Source organism: Sinocyclocheilus rhinocerous, unplaced genomic scaffold (assembly GCF_001515625.1).
Source record: "Sinocyclocheilus rhinocerous isolate Xijiao unplaced genomic scaffold, SAMN03320098_v1.1 scaffold430, whole genome shotgun sequence".
Taxonomy (NCBI): Eukaryota; Metazoa; Chordata; class Actinopteri; order Cypriniformes; family Cyprinidae; genus Sinocyclocheilus; species Sinocyclocheilus rhinocerous.
Window position 1 is genome coordinate 1,242,515 of NW_015668442.1, and position 8,433 is coordinate 1,250,947.

The 8,433-nt window shown below is 34.9% G+C and overlaps 1 protein-coding gene across 1 annotated transcript in view; it reads right to left on the minus strand.

Moving 5' to 3' along the window:
* Positions 1-8,433, minus strand: part of khdrbs3 (KH domain containing, RNA binding, signal transduction associated 3) — a 155,355-nt gene that overhangs the window by 18,631 nt on the left and 128,291 nt on the right. The gene's annotated exons all lie outside the window — the stretch shown is intronic.

The window sequence follows — 8,433 nt, forward strand, 5'->3', positions numbered from 1 at the left end:
TTGAGCAAATCAGTTGATTGAAAGATTCAATGACTCACTCAAAAAGAGAATCATTTGTTTTGTTCATGCATGAACTACTGTTTTGAGCAAATCAGTTGATTGAAAGATTCAATGACTCACTCAAAAAGAGAATCATTTGTTTTGTTCATGAATGAACTACTGTTTTGAGCAAATCAGTTGATTGAAAGATTCAATGACTCACTCAAAAAGAGAATCATTTGTTTTGTTCATGAATGAATCAGTGTTTTGAACAAATCAGGTGTAATGAGTTATTCAAAAACTTACTCATAAAGACAGCAGAGTAAATAGTGTCATAATAGTTTTCAATAACAGAATCAGTGTTTTGAACAAATCGGTTAACTGAATGATTTAAATCTCACTCATAAAGAGAGTCCCTTGTTTAGTTACTGGATAAATCAGTGTTTTGAAGGAATCAGTTGAGCAAATAATTTGAAACACTCATTCAGAAAGACGTCAAAGAAGTCACTTGTGCTCTTGGTTCAACAATGCAGTTTGTAGAAAGATATATCTTTATTTTCATTGCACAGAAAGAATGTGATATATATAATAAAATGCTTTCTGTTCAATGCAAAGAAAGACTTTTACTTCATATCTGAGTAGTCTTCCTTGATATGAAAGGAGTTAAAAGCATGTACAATGCAGGAGTCTGGAGTGATGGACAGTCTCCACAGGACATACTGCATTTCATCAGGGTCAAGAGATCCGCTCTAATGATGAAGCATTTCGAGTCATCCTGAATCCACACACACTCCCAAACTCTGCTTAGAGGTTAATCTACTCGGCTGAACCCTGGCCGACATTAATACTCCATCTATCTAGAGCAGAAATAGCAGAGAGCTGTGCATGAAAACTGAAAAGCAGCTCTTCACTTAAATGAAAGGGTGTGAAAGTGCTTCATTAAGTCGAGGGCTGATATGATTTTGACACTGTAATTAACATCGCATAATAACCCTTTAAGAGTGGATAATGAAACTTCATGGGGGTTAATATCTAATGTAGCTATTATTGTGACATATCACAGATTGCTTTATGACATGCGTGGCTTTGTGGCCTGTTGGCTCGTAAAGCCCAGTGATATGTTTATGAAGACTCGCGTATGAAATGTCAGCAGAGGTCAGAAAATCAAGCTGGAACTTTTTAGAAATGGATTTTTATGTAGGCCAACATGGACTTTGCACTGCTTTTTTCACGTTTTCTGTGCTGATTGTTGGGGAAAACTTGCTGAATTTATTTACATATGGTAAAATATGCTAAACAGAGCTGATCATTAGTGTTTAATTAGACTATCATACATAATTAAAGGTGGGGTAAGATTTCTGGTAGCCAATGTTGACATTTGAAATCACCAAAACAAACACACCCCTAACCCCAAAAGGGTCTCGCCCCTATTTTGATAGCTCCACCCCACACATACGTACGCAACCCAGGCAACGATTAGTTCTGTGAAACAAAGCAAAACCAATGTTACACCGTGTCTACACCAGACGCGAGTGGTGCGGCGCGACAAAATACTATAGAACTCATAATCAGTGATGCTGTCTACACCATACATATCTATGGTCTACACTGGATGCGGCGCGGCACGACAAATCCCCAACAGAAAACTGCTGCTGCGTTCTATGTATGACGTATTGACACAAATTTCAAATGATTTTCAACGGTCCAGTGTACTAGACAGACTTTAGTTGTTGCGGCGCAGACACGGTGTTAGTCATTTATCGAGAAGAAAAAAAGCAACCTCGGCGTCCGATCGCAGGCCTTCTGCTCCTTGAGTTCCCTCCAGCGCTGGAAAACTGATCCTGGCAAGGTCATGTAAATGCCTTAAACAGTGTTGCTTTATCAGACCAGGGTAATAAACAATTAGAAACTTGACCCTAATTACTTTCTTAATACACTACTGTCTTAAAAGTTTGGGGTTGTTTTTACATGTTTTTGAAATAAGTCTCTTTCAAGGCTACATTTATTTGATTAAAAATACAGTAAAAACAGTAATATTATGAAATATTATAATTTAAAATAATGGTTTTCTATTTGAGTATATTTTGAAATGTAATTTATTCCTGTGATGCAAAGCTGAATTTTCAGCATCATTACTCCAGTCTTCAGTGTCACATGATCCTTCAGAAATCATTCTAATATGCTGATTTGCTGCTCAAGAAATATTTCTTATTATTATCAATGTTGAAAACAGTTGTGCTGCTTAATATTTTTTTGTGAAAACCACGATACATTTTTCCAGGATTCTTTGATGAATACAAAGTTCAAAAGAACAGAATTTTTTTTTTTTTTCATAACACTATGAATATTTTATTGATACACTGTACATGTTACTAGTCCTGCTTTGAACAATATTTTGCATGTTATTCCAAAGAAAAATACTTTGTTTAGTAATTTTTCATTAAAATATAATTAAATATTAGTGCTGTCAAACGATTAATCGCGATTCATCGCATCCAAAATAAAAGTTTTAGTTTACACATTATATATGTGTATACTGTGCATATTTATTATGTATATATAAATACAAACACATGCATGTATTAATACAAATATGTTGTTTATATATTAATATATTTATCTATAATATAAAATATAAGAATATAAATGTAAATATTTTCAAAATATATACTGTATGTGTGTGTGTTCTACGCTGTCAAATGATCTCAAATATTCTCACAGAAGTCAAACATCAAAGCCTAGTTCTCCTTTGCTGTTCTCCTACTAATTTAGGATAAACGGTATCCTAAATTTTAGCCTCCACTAAAAGGCTCCGACCCCTCGTGACTGCTCCAACATATCCAGCTCAGTTCCAAATCCATCTGCCCTCAATTCACATTTGTAAAATCCTCCTCAACTATGAAAACAAAGACGGAAAACCCTCTCATCACAGACCCCGCAGTCTTAGAGCGGCATTACTGTCCGATCAGAGGCACGCCACTGCCAATGCACTCTATTCACTGTTTCATCTTTAATCCACAAGCAAAGTGACATTTAAACAGAGTTCTATAATGAAGTTTACTTGAAAAAAAATTGAGAAACAGACAAAGAGAGAAGTTTTGCTGCTGATGCCGTTAATGTTGGTAAAAAAAAAAAAGAACAAATAAATAAATCGGAAAAACGGTACACTTTCTAATCTAATGCAGTGTATAATGCATTTTCATACTACTTTTGTACAACTTTGCTAAATGTACCTTAAAAGTTGTGTATGTGTATGCATTCCCTGGGAATTAAACCCATGACCCTGTCGTTGCGAGCACTATGCAACATCACCATGCAACACCGTGCAACATTGCACACTCTAATTCTTTTGTTTTGTGCCATAAAATGAAAATCAAAATGTTTTGGTTTTGCCAATTCGGGAGCTAATTCACATAAATTTATAATGCACAGTGATGGTTATGTCTAGAGCTGGACATTCATGTTTTTTTTTTTTTAATAAATCTAAATTTTCACATTGTACAAAATTGTCACCTTGTAAAAAAGATTCATTTTCCCATAAGATCAGGAAAATTCATGAAATTGTAGTTTGATGAATCCTACTCCAAAGTCCTTCTGAAAATAATTATATCCATATTTCTGTAAAGTTACTAGATTTTGATTGCAGTAAAATGTTTTGAAGAAAAACTTTTTATAAAAAAAAAAACATTTAAAAATAAATTGACATGGAGGCGCTGGCATGATCACTGGCATTTTTTACCTGATAACAGTAGAAACAACTTAAAATACACCATAATTTTTGCTCATGCAGATAAGAGCAAGACATCATTCGAGACTTAAAGGGTCTACTTTTATTTGTGTATGCTCAGAATATCAACAAAATGTTGTGCTTCTGTAAAACAAAGAAAACAAACAGGATACGCTTTCTGCCGTCTCAGTCTCTGTGAACTTCTTGCTGTTATGTGTCACAAAAATGAACCGAAACTCAGGGAATACTTGACTCACAGACATGAGAAATATGTCTATAAAAACCTTGAAATGTTTACTTTTAAGCAAACCAATTCAAATAAAAAACAAATGCTATATAAATACTAATATATATTACTAATATATATAATATACATATATATATATATATATATATATATATATATATATATATATATATATATTTTCTGTTTTGTATTTTATTAACATTATTTTTATTTTATTTAATATTTTAAATAATAATTATACATTTCATAGTGTTTTTATGCATTTGTACATTTATTCCAAATTAATAAAGGCAGTAACAATTTGAACAATATTTTTGAACAATATTCTGCACCTTAGTATTGTAGAACATTATAAAACAGTAGGCAATAATAACATATTGTTTTAAATTATTAAATGGATGCAACCATATTGGGACAAAATAAGCCCTCCCTACACCTACCAATGTGATATGAGATTTGAAAATGGAGAAAAAAAAAAGTTTGGTAAAGGGTGGAATCGAACCTGTGTCGATCGCATCAAAAATGACTTCGGCACGCACTTTACTATCTAACGTTACGCCACTGAACTTGATAATTAACAATCGTCTTTTGTAGTAACCTTACTTTGATGGGCGGAGTTAGTGTAAATAGTTTCTGCCAACAAGGCGACCTATTTGCACTTAGTGAAATAGACACTCCGTTTTTTAATAGTGAACTGATGTTCAGCTGTTCTTTTTAATAGTCAACTTATTTTCGGGTCATCATCATAAAAGCCCTGTAAACACTGTCACAGACACGAAGATACATCTTTCATTTCATCAAGCTGAATGCTCACTAACTGACACGGTCATCACATTTTTAGGCCATTTCAAGTTTTATTTTGTCGTGACACAAAGAACTGATATTTAAGCGGGTGAGTTGTTTACTTAATATTTAGTCAATAACGCCATAATTTTCTTCATTCAGGCTGAGAGCACACACGAAAACAAGAGGCGGGATTTATCGCATGAACCAATCACATCCAATCATAACTGATCATATCCAGTTATAGCACAATGGAGGCATTGCCTCCTCTCACATGATTTTCCCCCATTCATCTCAATTACAAACCCAGAAAAGTCACGGCACACTAAGGGGTCTCTGTTGTAAGTCTATGGGCCGAAGGGAGGCATGCCTCCGCTGTAACTTTGCCTGTGGGTGTCGCTGTTGGACAGTGTTACTTTATAAAAACAAGTGACTTTTATACTTTCAATGTCATATTTATTAGTAATGTTTGCGTTGTTTCATTTTTGTAAGATTGATTATTTTGTCATCCAATTTTTTGAGGAGACACTGCCTCACTTGCCTCCTCGGAGGAAACGCCCCTGATATATATATATATATATATATATATTTAGGTAACTAAATATAAACTTGGGAGTAGTCGACTAATGGCTTAAATGAATGACTACTGACAACTGTTTGACTAGAAAATTAAGAACATTTTAATTAAAGGTGCAATAGGTGATTGTCTTCAGAAACATTTTTTGTTATACAAATATTTAAGATACATTGTCTGAAAATAATTCATAATATCTTAATTCTAAATAATAAAAAATAGTAATAATGCTAATATATAGGTATGTGTGTGTTAGGGTGACCATAAGTGCCATTTTCCCAGGACGCGTCCTGGCCAGGATTTCTATATTGCTTTGATTCAAAGTACCTCGACAGTGTTTCGAAAACACAAGGAACTGATGTCATACACTGATCGGTCTGCACATGCAAACAAAGCCAAACCCTAGATATTATAGGCAATATAGAAATCCTGGTCAGGACGCATCCTGGGAAAATGGCACGTATGGTCACCCTAGTGTGTGTGTGTGTTTGTGTACATTTTCTTAAGAAAATGTGAGTGTTGCTTGCATGCTGAAAGACTGCTGGTTGCTAGGCAGTTGCTAAGGTGTTGTGAGTAATTTCTAGGCACTTTCTATGGTGTTTTGGGTTGAGGATGTGAAGGTGCAGGTTCAAATTCATCCTGTGTAATGTTCTGATCTCACCACCCTTATTGTCTATCAATAAAAAATGGCCTCAGCCCACAAAATCAAATTAGGGCAAAAAGGATACTGAAATGAATTTGAAGAAAAGATACAAGAGCTGATCCCCCCGGAAAACCTGGAGCTCCACAATGTTTCAAAGGGATTTCAGTGCCTCTTCAGTATAGGTCACCTCAGATCTGGAGTCTCAACCGCTGCGCTGTGCTGGTTACAGCTCAAATATTTGATGAGAAGCCTAACAGTTGAATTTCCTTCTATATCCAAAGGAAATAAGTTGAAATCAAAGCAAAATGAAGGCTTGCAGCATTTGAACCTTTAAATAAAAACACTCAACGGTGAGCAACTCGTCTTGCTTGCAAGCTGAAACAGGACCAGACTCACTCGGCTATTTATAACCGGAGATATTTCCATTGTGCCGTCTCGGCTGACAGTGATCTCTATCTGCAGAACTATGAACATATCATAAGGTAAAAACCTCTCGTATTCTGAAAAGCCCAACTCCGTTACATTGGCAGATTAGTTATGAACGGCTTTATGCACTGATCAAATAAATTAGTCTGGTTGAAAGTGAAAACAAAACCAGGTCGTGTGTGAGAGAGAAAATGAGACTTTCTTGAAGAAGGAAAACTCATTTCCAGGCTGCTGCTGTAAAGCAGTTGAAAGCCGCTGACAGCCGCTGTGCCATTTTGATCAGCTCAGGTTTGATCAAGTCTGTCAACGCTTGCACAAGACGCTGAAATTAGACGTGTACACATCACACTCCAAGCGGAGAGAAAATGAAATCTCTGTTCGCACGGCACGTCAAATCTTTTCAAATTTGGTTGTACTTACAACGTCTGGGCTTTGAATGAAAGAGAAAACAGATCTCTACTGTTGCAGTCGCTCCGGGATGAGAGACTGCTGGCGGTTTGTTTGGTAAACTTCTCGCTAAGCTGAAGCTGTCGTTAGTGAGCGACGAGAATCTCTGTTACAGATGGATCAAACTCATTTAAATATGCCGCATGTGAAGCGGAGACTCTTTCAGGTTTGGGGTTCATTAGACAAGGAGAAAACTCTCCACAATGTCATGCACAGTGAAGAACAGAGGAGTTCTCTTTTGTTACCCTTTAAACAAGCATAAAAGGAACATGAAAGCTCGCTATCAAGTTCACTATCAGTTCATGCAGTAAGCACATAATTAATTCTAGGGAAATTACTAAGAAAAAAAATAGTTGGATTAACCTGGAAACCCTCATAATAAAAGTGAAAACCAATGATTTATTAATTATATTTGATTGCTAATTTATGTGTTAATCCATTGACCTACACAATTGTTCAAAAGCTGGAAAAAAATTATACTTTTAATAATTATTATTATTTAGAAAGGATGCATTACATTTATCAAAAGTGACAGTATATTTATAATGTTACAAAATATTTCTACGTAAAATATACCGTTTAATTGAACTTTCTATTCTTCAGAGAATCCTGAAAAAAAATGTATCACAGTTTACACAAAATATTAGCAAAACTGTAGTTAATATATAATACGAAAGTTACTTGGTCATGAGATCAGCAAATTAGAATGGTTTTTGACAGATCTGTAAAAATAAATAAATAAATAAAAAAGAATAATTCATAATTTGAAATATCTTAATTATTAAATATTTAATATAATATATTTATATTGTATTTTATTTTATTCTAAATACATATCTAAATGTTTAATTTTATTGACATGTAACAACATTTTCAAGTTTGCATTTAAGCTTTGCCATTACAGAAATAAATTACATTTTAAAATATATTACAATAATATACAAATATATTTCACAATATTACTGCGTTTACTGTATTTTTTTATCAAATAAATTCAGACTTTGTGAGCAGAAGAGACTGACCCCAAACTTTTGGATATTTCTGTTCATAATATTATTATTTAGAGTATTAATTTATCAAAACATTTTAAATTATTCAAGAATTACTTCATTAATATTCATGAACTGCTCTGTGACATCACAACCACCACATATGTCCACCCAAAGAAAGTTCCCCACAACTTTTTTTTTTTTTTTTAAACAAAGTGCAGCTCCTGAGTTGCTTCATATCATTTTCCCCCATTGTTACATCAGCCGAAGAGGTTTCAAAGGTTTCTGTAACAGCAGCGGGCGACCTGTTTTCAATCTCACCTGCGCTCTAATTCTGAGTATGCGATTGACATTGCGGCTCTTTATTGGCGCTGCCAGCTGGGGTCTCTGCGGTGAATCTATCAGAGTGCTGCTGGCCGGAGCTCAGGTAAGCAGTGTGCTGGAGAGAGCTCTATTAGAGCCCGTAAAGCCATGTAATCACATTACATTTGCCTCCTCCAGCCCAGTGCCAGAAACGCAAGGCCACATTAGAGACACAGAGAGACCCAGACAAACTCAATCATGTTTAGCCTCTCTCTTGCACGCACGCACACACACACACACACACACACACACACA